This window comes from Ursus arctos, chromosome X (genome assembly GCF_023065955.2).
Source record: "Ursus arctos isolate Adak ecotype North America chromosome X, UrsArc2.0, whole genome shotgun sequence".
Lineage (NCBI taxonomy): Eukaryota > Metazoa > Chordata > Mammalia > Carnivora > Ursidae > Ursus > Ursus arctos.
In genome coordinates, this window is record NC_079873.1 from 22,252,769 (window position 1) to 22,271,284 (window position 18,516).

At 36.5% G+C, this 18,516-nt stretch overlaps 1 pseudogene; it reads right to left on the reverse strand.

Moving 5' to 3' along the window:
- Nucleotides 1–6,184: 6,184 nt before the first annotated feature.
- LOC113265797 (protein tyrosine phosphatase type IVA 1-like) lies at nucleotides 6,185–17,562 on the reverse strand (annotated as a pseudogene).
- Nucleotides 17,563–18,516: the final 954 nt, after the last annotated feature.

Below are 18,516 nucleotides of genomic sequence, written 5' to 3' on the forward strand. Positions count from 1 at the left end.
AGGAGGCCAAAGAGGTAGGACTGTAAGTTCCAACCCTCTAACCACACGTTTAGCTCCACTGGCAACCAGCTCCCAACCTAGGTGCTTTCCTATAGTCATCTCATTAACAGAACAAAAGTCACCTCTATTGCTCTCCTCACTTAGGAAATTCCAAGTGTTTTAGGAGTTCTGTGCCAGAAATGGGGAAGAAGATCAAATATATATTTCTTACTATAAATCACAATATCATACAAGAGGACATTATGCTAAGTGAAATAAGCCAGGTACAGATTGACAAATACTGTATGATCTCATTTATACGTGGAATTGAAAAAACTCAAACAGAAGCAGAGACTAGAATGAATGTTACCAAGACTGACGGTGGAGGAAATGGGGAAATACTGGGAAAGGGTACAAACTTTGAGTTATAATGTAAATATATGCTGGGGATCTAAATGTACAGCATGGTGGTTATAGTTAATACTGTATTATATACTTGAAACTTGCTGGAAGAGTAGGTCTTAAGTGCTCTCATCACATACACACAAAAGGTTAACTATGAGGTGACAGACATGTTAATCAACTTGATTGTGGTAATCATTTCACAATGTATATGTATTTAAAGACTGAAGAAGCCATTATATTAAATTTAAATTAATGAAGTTGATATATATCCCTTCTTTTTGGCTCTCAGCTTTTTAAGGATTATTTTTTTTTCTAATAGCGTTATTGAAATGTAATTCACATATCAAACAGCTCACCTACTGAATGGGTGTGTACATGTGTATGTATATCCATACATACGTATGCATACTTATATTAAATCATCACATAGTACACCAAAATAATATTGTATAATCTATATACAATTTTTATTTGTCAATCATATCTCAACAAAGCTGAAAAAATAAAGATAAGATTTGTCAGCAAAAAATAAAGTTTAAGTGAAAATTTAAAAATTATTCTTAAGGCTCAATAACAAAAAAGACAAATAACCCAAATTGAAAATGGACAAAAAATCTGAAAAGACATTTCTCCAAAGAAGATATACAAATGACCAATAAACCATGAAAAGATGCTCTATATCATTAGTCCTTAGAAAATGCAAATCAAAACATCAATGAGATACTTCACACTCAGTAAGATGACTATAATCAAAAAGTCAAATAATAACAAGGATTGATGAGGATGTAGAGAAGCTGAAATCCTCCTTTAATGCTAGTGTTGATGCAAAATGATGCAGTGACTTTGGAATAGTCTCAAAAAGTTAGACATACTATACCGCCCAAAACAATCTATACATTTAATGCAATCCCTATCAACATACCAACAGCATTTTTCATACAGTTAGAACAAACAATCCTAGGATTTGTGTGGAACCACAAAAGACCCCAAATAGCCAAAGCAATCCTGAAAAAGAAAAACAAAACTGGAGGCATCACGATTCCAGATTTCAAGCTATAGTACAAAGCTCTAGTCATCAAGACAGTATGGTACTGGCCCAAAAACAGATACACATAGATCAATGGAACAGAATAGAGAACCCAGAAATGGACCCACAACTACATGGTCAATGAATCTTCAACAAAGCAGGGAAGACTATCCAATGGAAAAAAGACAGTCTCTTCAACAAAGGTATTGGAAAAACTGGACAGCAACATGACAAAGAATGAAACTGGACCACTTTCTTCCACCATACACAAAAATAAACTCAAAATGGCTGAAAGACCTAAATGTGAGACAGGAAACCATCAAGTTCTGAGGAGAACACAGGCAGAATCCTCTTTGACCAGGGCACCTGGGTGACTCAGTCAGTTAAGCGACTGCCTTCGGCTCAGGTCATGATCTTAGGGTCCTGGGATCAAGCCTCACATCGGGTTCTCCGCTCAGTCAACAGTGAGTCTGCTTCTCCCTCTCCCTCTGTGTTCCCTCTCACTTTCTCTCTCTCAAATAGATAAATAAAATTAAAAGAAAGAAAGAAAGAAAGAAAGAAAGAAAGAAAGAAAGAAAGAAAGAAAGAAAAGAAACCTCTTTGACCTCAGCCATAGCAATTTATTAGGCACATCGCTGGAGGCAAGGGAAACAAAAGCAAAAATAAACTATTGGGACTTCATTAAGATAAAAAATTTCTGCACAGTGAAGGAAACAATCAACAAAACTAAAAAGCAGCCCAAGGAATGGGAGAAGATATCTATCTGTAAAGGACATATCTGATAAAGGGTTAGTATCCAAAATCTATGAAGAACCTATCAAAGTCGACACCCAAAAAATAAATAATCCACTTCAGAAATGGGCAGAAGACATGAATAGACATTTTCCCAAAGAAGACCTCCAGATGGTTAACAGACACATGAAAAGATGTTCAACATCACTCAGCATCAGGGAAATACAGATCAAAACTACAATGAGATACCACTTCACACCTGTCAGAATGGCTAAAATTAACAACACAGGAAACAACAGATGTTGGCAAGAATGTGGAGAAAGGGGAACCCTCTTACACTGTTGGTGGGAATGCAAACTGGTGTGGCTACTCTGGAGAACAGTTAGGAGGTTCCTCAAAAAGTTAAAAATAGAGCTACTCTATGACCCAGCAATTGCATTACTAGGTATTTCCCCAAAGCATACAAATATACTGATTCAAAGGGGTACCTGCAACCCAATATTTATAGCAGTATTATCAACAATAGCGCAACTATGGAGAGAGCCCAAGTGTCCATCAACTGATGATTAGATAAAGAAGATGTGATATATATGTTTTGGCATATTATGATCTTGGCCAAGATTATTCAGCCATCAAAAAGAAAGAAATTTTGCCATTTGCAATGACATGATTGGAGCTAGAGTGTATTATGCTAAGCGAAATAAGCTAGTCAGAGAAAGACAAATACCCTATGATTTCATTTATATGTAGAATTTAAGAAACAAAACAGATGAACATATGGGAGGGGGGGAAAAGAAAAAGAGAAAATAGGGAAACAAACCATAAGGGACTCTTAAAGATAGAAAATAAACTGAGGGTTGGGGCGCCTGGGTGGCGCAGTCGTTAAGCGTCTGCCTTTGGCTCAGGGTGTGATCCCGGCGTTATGGGATCGAGCCCCACATCAGGCTCCTCCGCTATGGGCCTGCTTCTTCCTCTCCCACTCCCCCTGATTGTGTTCCCTCTCTCACTGGCTGTTTCTCTCTCTGTCAAATAAATAAATAAAATCTTAAAAAAAAAAAACAACTTTAGAAAATAAACTGAGGGTTGATGGAGGGAGGTTGATGGAGGGAGGTGTGGGGGGGATGGGCTAGATGGATCATGGGCATTAAGGAGGGCACTTGTTATGATGAGCACTGGGTGCTGTATGTAAGTGATGAATCACTGAATTCTACTCCCGAAACCAATATTGCACTGTATGTTAACTAACTAGAGTTTAAATAAAAATTTGAAAGGAAAAAAAAGTTAGACATAGAGTACCAGCACTTTTACTCCTAGGTTTAGATTGTAGAAAAATGAAAATATGTGTCCACACAAAAACTTGCACATAATTTTTCGTAGCATCATTATTCATAATAGCCAAAAGGTAAAAAACAACCCAATATTCATCAGCTGATGAATAGGCAAACAAAATGTGGTATAGTCATACAACAGAATAGTATTTGGCTGTAAAAAGGATTGAAGTACTGATAGATGCTGCAACATGGATAAATTTTGCAAACATTAGGCTAAGTGATAAAAGCCAGTCACAAAAGGCCACATGCCATATGATTCCTTTTATGTGAAAGATCTGGATAAGGCAAATATATAGAGATAGAAGTAGAATGATGGCAGCTTATGGCTGGAGGACTAAAGGATGATAGCTAAATAGTATAGGTTTCCTTTTTGAAGTGATGAAAATGTTCTGAAATTTACTGCGATAAATGTACAATTCTGTGAATACACTAAAGACCACTGAATTGTACATATTAAGTGGATGAGTTGTTTGATGGGTGAATTGTATTTCAATAAGGCTAGTCGGAAAAAATTATCCTTAAAAAAACCTGAGAGCCCAAAGGGAGGATATATATTAACTTCATTAATTTGAATTTAATATGCTGCTTTCTCATGGCTTTATGTTAACTTGCACTCTGATTAGTAAATGCTTTGTGATATTTAACCCAAAAAGCAAATAAACCATACACTATAGATATAGAGGCAGACTGGCTTGTCCTTTATAGACGGGTCCATCTCAATTTACATAAACTCAGACCCTAAAGCATTAAATAGTTTCACAGTGATGGTGTTTACATGTCCTTCTCTTTAAGTATTTGTTACTTGTTATTGTAGGCAATCGATTTTGCAGGGTATAACCATTATCTTTAAACATTGTGACCATGTTTTTCAAAAAAGCAAACTGTAGAAAATACTAACAAACTTGTTAAATTTACATATGACTTAATTTCTACAAACTGATAGTTCTACAAAAATTTCACCTAACTTTTCTTTAAGAAGAACTACTTCTAGGGGCGCCTGGGTGGCTCAGGTAATTAAGTATCTGCCTTCGGCTCAGGTCATGATCACAAGGTCCTGGGATCGAGCCCCGTGTCAGACTCCCTGCTTGGCAGGGAGCCTGCTTCTCCCTCTCCTTCTACTGCTCCCCCTGCTTATGCTCTCTTGCTCTCTCTGTCAAATAAGTAAATAAAATCTTCAAAAAAAAAAAAAAAAAAAAGGAAAAAGAACTACTTCTAGACCTGTAATTGTCTGATATACTAATATGGAGAGGCACTAAGATAATCATATTTTGGTACTCAATAAAACCAAGATCAATATAGTAAGCACCACCACGGAAACAAAAAGGCCCCTTACAGCTGTTATTAAGGAAAGATAATTGCTGGCTTTGATCACAGCATTTAAATTTGTGAAAAAAGTAGTGGAACAGTTTATGTTCCTCAAGGTGCTGCTTTCTGTCAGGCATTTTCAAGCTCTACAGCTCATGTATTAAAAACAGGCAATCCTTGTGTGGCTCAAAAATAAAATAAAACATTGGACTTATTTTTGTGTCATGGCACATTATATACATACAAAGCACTAGAATAAAACCATCTATCAGTTTAAATATAGACCACAAGGATGTTATAACTTGGCAAAAATGTTATAAGGGAATGAGTAGTGCACATGAGAGAGAGAAAGACAGAATTATCTGCTCCAAACTTGCTGGTACTTGAAAATAATCTTAAACATACTAAAAGTTGTATCAAAATAAAATAATAGCTAATGACTCAATCAGAAAAGTATACAAATTTCCGAAGATAACATTGAAGAGATTAAATATTCTTTTTTTTTCTTTTTTTAAAGATTTTATTCCCTTATTTGTGTGTGTGTGTGAGAGAGAGAGAGAGAGAGAGAGAGGATGAGCAGGGAGGAGGGGCAGAGGGAGAGGGAGATACAGACTGCTGAGCAGGGAACAGGACACAGGGCTTGATCCCAGCATCCTGGGATCACGATGGCAGCCGAAGGCAGACAGTTAACTGAATGAGCCACCCAGGAGCCCTATTTTCATTTTAATTCAATATATTATTTTCTAAAATACTAACAATCAGAAAAAGAATGCACAACTCCAGAATCCACCATCTTTCTTTTTATATTTTTAAAAGCAATGCTCATGTGATATACTTCTATAGTTATATGGGTACAACTGTTTTAAAAGAAAAATTAAATTTATAGAAACAAATTAAAACTCACCTAAGACTTTGTATGAATTCAGCAAAACTAATGGTTGTACAAACCTTACTATATGTCAGTTTGGACGTGGAAGATCTAAATATAAGCGAGCAGGTGACTATATAGGTACTACCTTCAATGTTTGAAATGACTGAAGGAATAAGTCACCTAAGGACTATTTGAGACTAGAGGTGTACAGGTATTGGGCTGAGGATTTTGGCACTTCATTAGTCTAGAGTTCTGATATATTGCTAAGATACAATTGATACAAATGGAAAACATATTTTAAATATTGAAGAGTTAGAATCTTTTAATAAGTGTGAAAATAACATCAAATATACAGAGGCTTTAATTTTGGCAAGCTTGTGGCCTGCTAAAACTGCTTTTCAATGTGCCTACAAAAGCTTCATTTGACATATTATTCACCAAGGGTCCATATTGGCTGATATAAAAAATAAATAAATAAAATAAGATTCTCTCTCCAGTTTCACTTCCAAGGCCATAGTATCAGGCAGCACCCTTTCATTGAATGAAAGAGTTGTAGCTGACGTTTCTGAGGGGCAAGTACACTGTAGGATGATACTTCTCCAAATACAAAAGTTTCTTGCTGTTAAAAGCTCCATACTGCCCTTGTCTTATGAGTTGTACTGCACCGTCATATTTCATTCCATCTTCATTTAATGCTCGGGCAACCAGCACTGGAGCTCTCCCAAGATCTGCAACACAGTGAACCTCTATACAGGAACCAGGATCTTCATGAAATTTATATTTTTACAAGTTTTAACCATTTATCAAAAACCATCACCAGAAGGCCAGTCCAGAACCCAGATGCCCTCTTTCTCCAAAATGGCAGTGTGGTAAGCTGCCTCGCACACACTCATGATGGTGGTAACTCTGTTCTTCTTAAATTCATTTAAGAATTTGTTTAAGGAGACATGGGTTTGATGGTGCACAATAAGAAACCTCATATTCCTCTATGCAATTTCTGCAAGAGCCAGGTAGTTCATCCCAGTTCTGCTGACGTAACTAAATTTAAAAAAATACAGAAAGAAACTAAAGTCTACTTCAAAATACACCAGTTGAGGGGCACCTAAGTGGTACAGTTGGTTGAGCACTGGCTCTTGGTTCAGGCTCAGGTCGTGATCTCAGGGTTGTGAGATTGAGCCCCACATCAGGCTCCACACTGGGTGCAGAATCTGCTTGAGATTCTCTCTCTCTTTCCCTCTGCCCCCTCCCCTGCTTGTGCTCTCTGTCTAAAATAAATAAACAAAATCTTAAAAAAATAAAAGCAAAAAACCCCCAAATACACCAGTTGAAATTTTCAGTGAGTTGAATATAAAGTTGGGAGTAATAACAAATGAAATCAACCTTCAGACAAAAAGTGTCAATGTTTCAGTATAGTAACACTGAGTCAATAAAAAAGAAGTGGACTCCGCTTTACCCCATTTGTGTCAGAACTCTTATAAAATGTTCTGCCATTCAGTTTGGCTCTTAAATGTTCAGGTTATTCGTTTTTATTAGTACTTCTCAGGTAGTTAACAACTTTCTAGAATTCACTAGTCTACGTAGAGGTTGGACTACCTCTTCCTAAGTCCATAAATGTGTGCCCAAGAACACCAGAGAAGTGAAGGATATGTTTGCTCATTGATGAATGTGGTCTAATCGGACAGCGGTCCTGAGGCAGTAGTCACTGCTCAGTGCACAGCCCAAGGGAAACTGCCTCTCTGAGCAGATTTACTGCCATCTGAGTCCAAACCGTGCCTTAAATGTTCTATACCACAAGCCTTCTCTTTCTCCTTTCTCTGCACAAAGGACAAAGGGAGAGTTTGGCCACCAGTCACGATCAGGGGATCTCAGCCTAGTACTAACTAGGAGGGGTGAGGCACGGGTAAAGAGACACCTGGAGCATCTCAGAGGGGAAGTGGCCGCTCACATGCCAGAGCTGTTTATTTCTTTTCTTTTTTCTTTTTTTTTTTTTTAAGATTTTATTTATTTATTTGAGAGACAGAGAGATAGTGAGAGAGAGCATGAACGGGGAGGAGAGGGAGAAGCAGTTTTCCCATGAACAGGGAGCCTGACATGAGGCTTGACCTCAGCACCCTGGGATCATGACCTGAGCTGAAGGCAGACGCTTAACTGACTGAGACACCCAGGCACGCCGAGCTGTTTATTTCTATGGAAATGTTTCACAAATTAGTCTACAGATCTTCCCATGCATTGCCTCTAAGGCACACATAATGTTTCATATTACATGACCATCGAGTGTCAGTTCCCTTTCTTCAGATAAGCAAGAAATAAAAACTGATATTAGAGGTTGTCCTGTATTAAAATGGAAATTTAATAATCTTTTAACAACAGAATAACTGGTTATGATGCTGATTATTCTTTTGGCGCAGCTGTTAGGTAGCATTGGGCTGCAGGCTGACTTAGAAATCTTTCAGTTTTTTTCCTCCATTTGCTGCAGAACTGATGTGTTCTAGATCCAGTCTCTACAGGCATTTCAAATCAATTTCCCCCCATACAAGTATGATCTGGTTTCTAAGACTTAAAAATAAAAAGTATTAAAAAGAGAGAGTAAATAGAGGTGCCTGGGTGGCTCAGTTGGTTAAGCGTCTGCTTTTGGCTCAGGTCATGATCCCAGGGTCCTGGGATCGAGCCCCATGTCGGGCTCCCTGCTCAGCAGGGGTCTGCTTCTCCCTCTCCCTCTGCCTGCTGCTCTGCCTGCTTGTGCTCTCTCTCTCTGTCAAATAAATAAATCTAAAAAAGAAAAAAGAGAGAGAGAATAAATAAAAGAATGAAAATAAGGCAACCAGTTTAAAGAGGAATCTAAACCTCCCTATCTTTACTTTTATCCAGGAAAAGAGACAGGGAAAGGGATTGTGGAGTGAATAAGAACAACTAACTCTTTCTGTCCTAGAGTGCGAATTGACACAAGAGAATACAAATAACCACTGTGTTTTCTGAAAAAATCCAAAGGAATTTTTTCACCATCTAAAGTACACTGGGTGGGAAGGAAGTTTGTGTAGAAAAAGAGATTGTGGAAAGGTAGTATACGATGCATGTATGTGTAAAATGAGAATTTATTATACTTCTCACAGTGGATAAGAAGAAAAATGATGTACATCAAAAACTAGGGATGTACTGTATGGTGACTAACATAATAAAATAACAAAATATTATTATTTTAAAAAAAGAAGAAGAAAAATGATGTAAGTCTATATGGCTGTATTCACATTCTTTATTCAAGCACATGGTAAGGAAACGGTGAGTAGGTAATTCAAAATTACACTACATTTACCATAACACAGTATGATTAACTTCTATAATTCACTGAGTCACCGGAACATTGCAAATCAGATGATTTACATGCAGAGGTACAACTACATGCATATATGCATGTATACACACATGTGCATATGCAAGCATACATTACTTTCATTACATTATGGGTATGATAACTTAGTTCTGCTTCTGCAAACATGTATACTACATATTTCCTTCTCTGAGATGACATATCCAAATTAACAATAATTAAAAGTAGACTACCTAAGAAGCCATTTGTCATATTTACCTAAAGTTTCTCTGGAAACATATTCTTTTTCCCTTTCCAGACATTTTAAATAAAAATCTGGAAGAAACAAATCTTATATTCAAGTCTCTCATTTTGTTACCATAATTTGTAAAATTATGTTCCCTCTCAGAGCACATGCATCTCCCCAACTCCTGACTAGAACTCCATGAAATGAGAGGAAATATATGCACTTTAAAATAATGTATTTATAACATCCCATAAAAAGGAAAATGAGTTATTAATGGATGTATAAAGGGAGACCATGGGGGTATTTCTGCATTAATTCAATAAACATTTATTAAGGCTCTCCTATGTGCCAGACATATAAATATTGGTAAAATCTAGACCCAGACCATTAGAAGCTTGTTATCTACAGGAGGAGTTCTACATCTGCATATATAAAACTAAATTAAAAAAATGAAAGACATTGTACCTATAATAAGAACGAACTGAGTTCAGGGGAGGACACGAGTAAATCTGTCTGGCATATGAAGCAGAATGCTAGAACAAGGCTTCTCGGACAAAGTGACATTTACTACATTCATACATTGATCTTTCACCATTTTAACTGCAATATGTCTCTACAATAGACGTATACTATATATGCTTTTATGAGTGTAAAATGCCCAAGAAAAAAAAGTTGGCAGCGAATAACCAATGGGGAAACGAAGCAAGATTAGTAAAGAAGGAAACATCATGCAAGTTGTAGTGAAATACAACTAGGAAGAAATAAGAAAATAATTATTTCAGCAATTGATCTTTGATGCCCTAGAAAAAGCAGAGAAAACTGGAAGATTTCTGAAGTGAATTAGACCTGCTGCATGTGAAACCAAACTACTTAAAACTGACTAAAAAAAATCAATTATACTTAAAAAAAATTCTAACACCTATTCAAGGGATTCTTAGGGGGAAAACTGGATTATTTATGTAAGATATATTAAATATGAGAGATATTTTAAGATACACTTGGCAAAGTTAACTACAAACCCTGTAGAAATTATATTTTTGAATTTTTTAGTTATTTTAATATTTTATTTTAGTTTTGATTCATGAAGAATAAAAGGTTATACTATCTTACTAAATAAAAAGTTAAGAAAAGCATAAGGCTGAATGAATAGTAGGTTTTCCCCCTTCTTCCACATATCCAGACTATTTTTAGAAAAAGCTGGAAGCCTTTCCCTTAAGATCAGGAACACGACAAGGATGCCCACTCTCGCCACTATTATTCAACATAGTACTAGAAGTCCTTGCAACAGCAATCAGACAACAAAAAGGAATCAAAGGTATCCAAATCGGCAAAGATGAAGTCAAAATGTCTCTCTTCACAAATGACATGATACTCTATATGGAAAACCCAAAAGAATCCACTCCCAAACTATTAGAAGTTATAGAGCAATTCAGTAATGTGGCGGGATACAAAATCAAGGCTCAGAAATCAGTTGCATTTCTATACACAAACAATGAGACTGAAGAAAGAGAAATTAGGGAATCCATCCCATTTACAATAGCACCAAAAACCATACGTTACCTTGGAATTAACTTAACCAGAGACGTAAAGGACCTATATTCTAGAAACTATAAATCACTCTTGAAAGACATTGAGGAAGACATAAAAAGATGGAAAAATATTCCATGCTCATGGATCGGAAGAATTAACATAGTTAAAACGTCCATGCTACCCAGAGCAATCTACACTTTCAATGCTATCCCAATCAAAATACCGATGACATTTTTCAAAGAACTGGAACAAATAGTCCTTAAATTTGTATGGAACCAGAAAAGGCCCCGAATCTCCAAGGAACTGTTGAAAAGGAAAAACAAAGCTGGGGGCATCACAATGCTGGATTTCGAACTGTACTACAAAGCTGTGATCACAAAGACAGCGTGGTACTGGCACAAAAACAGACACATAGACCAATGGAACAGAATAGAGAACCCAGAAATGGACCCTTGGCTCTTTGGGCAACTAATCTTTGATAAACCAGGAAAAAACATCCAGTGGAAAAAAGACAGTCTCTTCAATAAATGGTGCTGGGAAAATTGGACAGCTACATGCCAAATAATGAAACTTGACCACTCACTCACACCATACACAAAGATAAACTCCAAATGGATGAAAGACCTAGATGTGAGACAGGAATCCATCAAAATTCTAGAGGAGAACATAGGCAGCAACCTATACGACATCGGCCAAAGCAACCTTTTTCATGACACATCTCCAAAGGCAAGAGAAACAAAAGATAAAATGAACTTATGGGACTTCATCAAGATAAAAAGCTTCTGCACAGCCAAGGAAACAGTCAAAAAAACCAAGAGGCAGCCCACGGAATGGGAGAATATATTTGCAAATGACGCTACAGATAAAGGACTGGTATCCAAGATCTACAAAGAACTTCTCAAACTCAATACACGAGAATCAAATAAATCAAAAAATGGGCAGAAGATATGAACAGACACAAAATGAAGACATACAAATGGCTAACAGACACATGAAAAAATGTTCAAAATCATTAGCCATCAGGGAAATTCAAATCAAAACCACACTGAGATACCATCTTATTCCAGTTAGAATGGCAAAAATAGACAAGGCAAGAAACAACAATTGTTGGAGAGGATGTGGAGAAAGGGGATCCCTCCTACATTGTTGGTGGGAATGCAAGTTGGTACAGCCACTCTGGAAAACAGTGTGGAGGTCCCTTAGAAAGTTAAAAATTGAGCTACCCTATGATCCAGCCATTGCACTACTGGGTGTTTAGCCCAAAGATACAGACGTAGTGAAGAGAAGGGCCATATGCACCCCAATGTTCATAGCAGCATTGTCTACAATAGCTAAATCGTGGAAGGAGCCTAGATGCCCTTCAACAGATGACTGGATTAAGAAGTTGTGGTCCATATATACAATGGAATATTACTCAGCTATCAGAAAGAAAGAATTCTCAACATTTGCTGCAACATGGACGGCACTGGAGGAGATAATGCTAAGTGAAATAAGTCAAGCAGAGAAAGACAACTATCATATGATTTCTCTCATCTATGGAACATAAGAACTAGGAAGATGGGTAGGGGAAGAAAGGGATAAAGAAAGGGGGGGTAATCAGAAGGGGGAATGAAGCATGAGAGACTATGGACGATGAGAAACAAACTGAGGGCCTCATAGGGGAGGGGGGTGGGGAAATGGGATAGACCGGTGATGGGTAGTAAGGAGGGCACGTATTGCATGGTGCACTGGGTGTTATACGCAACTAATGAATCATCGAGCTTTACATCGGAAACCGGGGATGTACTGTACGGTGACTAACATAATATAATAAAAAATCATTAAAAAAAAAAGAAATTGCTAAATATTTTAGATATCAGAAAATGATTATTTTTCACATAAATTATTAAGGTCTAATCTAACTTAGCATTAAGGTTGTTTTGTTTGTAAAATATGTCATTAAATAAACGGTATTCATTAAATGTGGTATAAAATTCTTGTTTTCAATTCTTTTCTTTAAATTTATTTACAGAGTTCATCTGTAACAAATACCTTGTGTAAGCCTAAACTCTGAAAGCTGAATCAGAATAAACAATTGTATCTGGATCATGGAAAGGGGAACAATGACAGGTATTGTGAAAAGATGTGGATGTAACCATTTTAGACCATCTTGCCATTTAATTTTTTAAAAGAGTACGAAATCGCAAAGTTTTCTTGATATTTCATTTTCTTGTCATTTTACTAGACTAGATCAGGGGAAATAAACATTTTTTTTTTTTTAACGAGGAAGGAGATTCAATAGAATAGAAGAGGGAAAAATTAGGGAGGGGCAAAATAATCAGGGAGAAATAGGGAAAGAGAAAGAATTAAAGGGGATGGGAGAAATTTGGAGAAATTCCTCCCTTCTCTTTTGTCCTGAATCTTAAAGGGAAGTATGAAGAGCAAACTCATTGCCAAATAGCATTCTATGTTAAAACCACAGGATTCAATGTTCTTCGCGTTTGTGTGGTAAATGGATTCCTTTCCTGCCACTATGGTTAAACAGTTCACACAATAGATGGCCTGTTACCTACCTGACTGTTGCATTAATGTAGTGATGTAATATTCATACACTCAATGAAGAGTGCAAAAAGAATTAATTTCTAGACCAGGACCACCATTAATATTCACACAATAAAATCTGCTCCATTCTTTGAAAGGCAAAAACAATTAAAGTGCCTGGCTGCTGGCATTCATTTGAATTTAATGAGAATAGAGTTGATTTAAACTTTTCGTGGGGACATGCATTAGTGGTATCTTTGGTCCCGGCATACACATTTGACCATTATAATATGGCTAAAAACAGCATTACATACTACTTAGGGTTATGGATAAAATAATACATACTCCCCTCCAATAACAAATGTGTCTGCCTGGGGCAAAACATAAAGTAAATTGTGAGTCAAGACATCATGATGCCTCTTTTCCTTATATCACAGTTTCAAAGCCTACATAAAATTTAGAATCCTGAAATGCATAATACTTCATACTTTTTTAGGAATATGAAAATTTGCTCCTATTTTAACAAAAATATTTGGATGTAATTGTCATTTAACAAACTGCACATATTTTAAGTGTATAATTTGATAAATTTTGACATACATTTACACCCATGAAACCATCAAGATAATTAGCATATACATCATCCCCAAAAGTTTCCTCACAGCCCTTTATAATCTCTCCCCTTCTATCTGCTCAGTGGTATCACTATATCATAGAGTACATTCGAATTTAATTTGAATTAAATTACTGACAAATTGATACCCACATTTGCAACAGTCAACAGCAGGACACAGGGTTCTTATTTCCCACATCTTCACCAATACTTGCAATGTGCAACTTTTTCTTATTTGTCAATGTAAAGTGATATCTCCTTGTTATTGTAATTTCATTTTTTGATTATGAATGTGTTTATCTTTTCACGTATTCATTCACCTGTTAAATATCCTCTTTGTTGAATTGTCTGTTTATATCCTCTGATTATGTTTTTATTTGTTTTAGATGTTGCAAATATAATTTCCTCATGTTTCCATCTCTGAGATTCATTCTTGGTGTCTCTCATTAGGAAAAACCCACAAAAAACCCCTCTATTTTGATGTAATCAAATCACTCCTTTTCTGGACCTCATGACTGATTCTTTTTGAGCCTTACTTAAGTTCTCACCCAAACTTAGTTGACAATTATATTCTCCTAAATTGTTCTATACTGACTTTATAATTTTGTCTTCCATATGTAGCTTTCTAAACCATCTGGAATTCATCTTTTTATATTTGATAAAGCAGGAATCAGGTTTTATTTTTTATTTTTCTATAAATACCAAACAGATTTTCCTAACATCATGTATCAGCTAGTGTAAGACTGACCATGTTATAGTCAAATGCTATTTATTGATTTCTGGTTCCTTGTTTATCTTTCTCTATGTGGTCACACATCATCCAACTTTAGGAAACCTAAAGTTATAGCATTTAGCTTTTAACAAGGGTTTTTTCAAACTCTTGTGACTAGTGAACACTTTTCATCATATTTGAGAGAATGAAAGCAATATACAGTTTTCTGCAATTGATATAAAAAGCTAACTTTTCATATATTAATAAATTCCAGTGATTTGTCTATTCCTGAGCCAATAATACATTTCATTGTAAACATTATAAATAATTGAATATCTGGAGAGGAATTCCCTCTTCATTCCTATGTTTGTAGTTTTCCCCCTAGAACTTCTTCTGTCTTTATTTTTCTATCACTTTTTCAATTATCTTAATTGGTAATAGTAAACTCATTTTGAATTGTATTGGAGTTATAGATTGATGTAGGAGAAAATGACAATACTGAGTTTCCCCATATAAGTAAACGGTTTCCATTTATGCAAGACCTCTATTGTGTGCTTAGTATTTAACCAACTTCCTGTCTTTTGGACAATGGAATTTTATTCATATGCAAGTTTGTCATAAGCAAAGTTGCTTTTCCAAACATGTACAATAGTCCCCCCTTACCTGCAGGGGACACATTCCAATACCTCCAGTGGATGCCTAAGACTGCAAACAGTACCAAACCCTGTATATACTTTGTTTTTCCTGTACGTACATACCTATGATAAACTTTAATTTATAAATAGGCACAGTAAGAGATTAACAATGACTGATGATAGAACAATTATAACAATATAGCATAATGAAAGTTACACAGCAAAACATCTTATTGTACTGTACTCACCCTTCGAGTGACGGTGTGAGAGGCTAAAATGTCTACGCGATGAGACGCAGTGCCGTGAATGACGCAGGCATTATGACGTAGCACTAAGTACTATTGACTTTCTGATGATTCGTCAGAAGGAAGACAGTTTGTTGCCAGACTATGGTTAACCAGGGCTAACCGAAACCGTGGAAGTGAAACTGCGGAAAGAGAAACCAGAAATAAGAGGAGACTACAGTACCTCAGAAACAAGTATCCGTCTGTATTTTTGAAGTGTGGAGTTATTGCAAATCTTGTGCCATTTCCCTCAGACCCCATTAGGAGCCCTTTCCAGGAAAATCATCCACTTCTTAAAGAAGTACAATATTGAAGGAGAAGCTGAAAGCTATTAGCCACGTTTCTCTGAGTTGGGGTACAAGTCATCAATTACCCCAGGTCTTTCTAGAGTAATTCTTAAAAAATCCATGATGATTGCTCTAAATTTGAGGCAGTGGTAAGCAAATATTTTCTATAAAGGGCCAGATAGTAAATATTTCAGGCTTTATAGGCCATATGGTCTCTGTCACAACTATTCAACCATGCCATTGTAGCATGAAAGCAGCCATAGACAATACATAAACAAATTGGAGTGGCTATGTTCCAATAAAACTACATTTACAAAACCAGGCAGTGGGCCAGATTTGGCCCATGTGAAGTAGTTTGCTACCCTCCTCCATTTCAGAGTTTGTACTGAAACATCCGAATTACTTTAAAAAGTGATGTCTCTACAGATGGCAAATAAGCATATGAAAAGAGGGTCCACATCATATGTCATCAGGGAAATGCAAATTAAAACAACACTGAGATACCACCACACAGCTATTAGAATGGCCCAAATCCAGAATACTGACAATACCACATGTGGGGCAACAGGAACTCTCAGTCACTGCTGCTGGGAATGCACGATCATACAGCCACTTTGGAAGACAGGCAGTTTCTTAGAAAACTAAACATACCCTTAACATAAGATCTAGCAGTCATGCTCTTGGGTATTTACCCAAAGGAGGTGAAAACTTGAAAACTTATGTCTGCACCAAAATCTGCACATGAATGTTATAGTAACTTTATTCATAATTATCAGAACTTGGAAGTGACCAAGATGTCCGTCAGCAAATGAATGGATAAATGAACTGTAGCACAACCAGACAGTAGAATAATAATATTTAGTGCTAAAAAGAAATGGACTATCAAGCCATGTACCCTAAATGCATGATAATAAGTGAAAGACTCCATCTGAAAAGGCTACATACTTTATGATTCTAACTATATGACATCAAGGAAAGGGCAAAACTCTGGGGACCGTAAAAAGATCTGTGTTTGCCAAGGTCTGGGGAGAGAAGGGGGGGTGAATAGATGGAGCACAGAGCACTTTTAGTGAAGTAAAAATACTCCGTATGATACCATAATGATGGATATATGTCATTATACATCTGTCCAAACCCATAGAATGTACAAGATCAAGAGTGAACCCTAAGTAAAGTATGGGCTTTGGGTAATTATGACGGGTCATTGTAGGTTCATCAATTGTGACAACTGTGCTACTCTGGGCCAGGATATTGATACTAGGAAAGTTATGCATGTGTGGCGGCAGGGGGTATGTGGGAAATCTCTGTACTTTCCCCCTCAGTTTTGCTGTGAACTTAAAACTACACTAAACAATAAAGTCTTAATAAAAAGTTTTCTATGCTTTACAACCCATAAAGTATGATTTAATTGAAGTAAGCCAGGCAACTGTTTTTTGCTTGTTTGTTTGTTTTTTTTTTAGCAGTCCAAAATCAATAATTGAGCAGCCAGATTTGAAAACCACATCCTTGAGGCATTTTTCTCAAAGTGTAACTAGTTTCAGATGTTGCAAATATCACCTCATCATGTGTTAAAACTACAGATTGCAGGGTCCCACTCCAGACCTACTGAATCAGAATTTCCAGGGAAGCGCGGTGGATTTGCAAAGTTTAGCAAGAACATCAGGGAATTCCTATCATTAGGAAACACTGCCCTGTGGCACATTTCTGTGTTTTGTATTTCTCTGCTCCGAAGCACACTGAATGCTTTGGACAAATAGCCTTCTATCTGGAGATCAGCCATCCTCGGAGGTTAGCCAAACCTTTTCTGGTTGTGGGGAATTACGAATAGATAATTTTAAAGGCATAAAACCCCAAATAGTCACGTTGCCTTGGTATGTTTCTCTGAAACTGATTTGACTGAGGAAGCTGAGTTCACAGTAGAATTCCTCTGTCTTTACATAGGAATGACATATTGACCCATCTTTGCAATTCTCACCCAACCCTAGGCCTACTATGGAGCATTGCCTCAGGGTATGAAAATCTCCAGGGCACCAACCAAGGGAAAGCCTGTTTTAAACTTTAATCAAGAAAGCATAAACCTGTGAAGTTTCCTGTATTTTCCTGTTTTCTACATATTTCAGTTATGAGCCATCTGTTAGAATGTTGGTATTTTTCCCCAAGATGAGATATTCTGAATTCAGGTATGTGGTACAGTTTGATGGTAACAGTAACAATAATTTTTATTTAATGACTCTCTCCTCCATCAGACTATGGTTAAGGAATACATCTTTGAAGGAGAGTCTCATGAGAGAAAAGTAAGGAAAGATTTAGTAAGACATATTGAGTCCTCAAAATGATATTTTTCCACATACACAATATAAGCAACTCTTTCCAGCTTCTTCTCAATACTCATCCCTAAAGGCAAGTCATCAGCCTGAAAGAAAACTACCTTCCAGTAGCCCAAGTAGTACTGGTTAGTGACCTTTATACTGTTATATGGAAGTGGAAGGTTCATATGCAGCATTTGCAAGACACCCTGGATAAAATTCAAGAATAAAACTTCTCTGTGATTTCTTTCTGATTTAGTGTAGGCTTTTGATAATGAAGTTAAGCTTATTTTGTCATACGATGAAATATTTGTTCTTTTTACATTCAATTCTCATTTCATCTACTAAAATGTTGAAGATTTTCTACCACCCATTAACAAAAAATAGAATGTTAGCTGCCAGATATTAAATAATGAGGCTAATTTCTA